Raw genomic sequence first — 1,960 nt, forward strand, 5'->3', positions numbered from 1 at the left:
GACCGGTCTCAGACTTTATCAGCGGAAGGCATTCTCGAGAACTGGCCAAAGTTATGAGCCGGGGCCAAGTAATTAAACGTAATTTCATTTGGCCCACAGCTGAGCACAGACACACAGAACAAACTAATGAATTCCGCGCGAAAAGTCAAGGGGGCCAAGAATTTATGATCACGGAAAGGAGGCGAAGCCTGGGTCCTTGACAAATGTTCGACGTTAGACGGAGGCGAGTTGGAGCCCCGAAAATTTGGCAATAAAACACTTGGCAATTACACTGGCCGAGACTAATATTTCTTGCTCTCTTGCCGCTCTCGTCAGCGAAGCATTTTAATTTCGGCCCAGCTTAATTTAATGAAGACATTTCATTTGGAGCTCCTGATTTAGGCGCTTAACCCTTAAAGACTTCGCTCGAACGGGCCCTGAAAATTTCAACGCCATTTTCCGGCAAATTGCAGGAGGGACTCTTAATGCAACAATTGTTGCAGCAATCGGGCAAAATGGACCCTCAGCCATTGATGGCTGTTTCCCGCCCCCCTTCCTGTGCTCCCTGCATATGCACATATAAATGCCTCGTTCAGGACCAACAACATGCGGGATGTTCGCGTCATTTATGCAAATGAGGCCAAGGATGCGTTGCCCCATTTAAGCTTCGCTATTGTGCGTGCTTCCCCCCTCATCCTTCCTCTTTTCCCTACCCCACCAACCCTTTACCCTTTCTGGTGTCCTTCTGCTGGCTGGACTGATCGATAATTGTCAGCAGCCAAACAAAATGGCATCGAAATGGCAGCGAAATGGCCAAAAGCGACATCTCGCGAACGTGCCTCACATGCCGCCAAATCCGAGGGGAAACGGGGCAGCAGTTTCGGGAACACATTTCCATACAACTTTCCAATTGAATGCCCCACGTTGGCTTCGACTTTGAGCCGGGAAAGTGAGAAAATGGCTGTAAGCCAGGCCAAAAACTTTAAAGCCAGCTTGCAGATTGCCCAGGCAGTTGTGATACTCGAAAATCAATCCCGGATGGAATAATAAATCCTGCTCCGCTTTCTTAATTCCCACATAAAAATATATGAAAGAAATTTATCAGGCAAACAATTATCATTATCATATATTTTATACAATAGTTCTTAAATAGAAAGCTAATTATCTCAGCCACTCATTATTCTTGTGAGTCTTTATTCCCATACTAAAATGAAAATTGTTTTTCATCTGTATCGTACTAAACCATTTATTGGCCTTTAAATCTATAAGGGACATTTCACTGGTCCAAAAATGATTGGTCTCTAATGAAAATGGCCCGGTGATTAATGAGCCGAAAATGATGTGGCATATTGAACAGCAATTACGGCGAGCAACACCCTGGGAAATATTTTAGGCAATGTGTTGCATCCTCAGCATTTTCCAGCGGATTTTCATTTGGCTCGGCAGATGGCGGTCATTCCGGGCCAATATTTCGACACTCGGCGACCCCTCGAACATTGTTAATTAATTAAAATTCAATTAGGCGGGTCTTCTCCCCACTTTTTGGCCATGCGAAATGTCTTGTCTTCGTTTCTTGTATTCGAGCTGTTAATTGGAAAAACGAGCCGGCGAAATTAATTCCGAGACGCATTTATTAATATTCATTATACGCATTCTGAGGGGGCGTGGCATTTACTTAACCCAGTTCCCTTCTTCGAATCCCTTCCTGGATTGCCATACATTTCTCTTTACTTTCTCTCGCTGGACGGAAAAAGTTTTTAACCTTTTGTTTTCGAGGCTCTCTTCGCTCCTTCGGTTCTTTATCTTTGCCTGCATTGCCTTTGACACTGCAGCACTCGGTGTCCTGCGTCCTCGGATTCCTGACTCTGACTCTGACTCTGGCTCTGTGTGTGACTCTAAGTGTGCATAAAATATGGCGCTAAAATGCAGTTCCACCTCCCGGTTTTCCCGTTCGCAGAGCCACATCCTCTTGGCACCGGGC

The sequence above is a fragment of the Drosophila ficusphila genome, unplaced genomic scaffold (assembly GCF_018152265.1).
Source record: "Drosophila ficusphila isolate 14025-0441.05 unplaced genomic scaffold, ASM1815226v1 contig_436, whole genome shotgun sequence".
NCBI lineage: Eukaryota > Metazoa > Arthropoda > Insecta > Diptera > Drosophilidae > Drosophila > Drosophila ficusphila.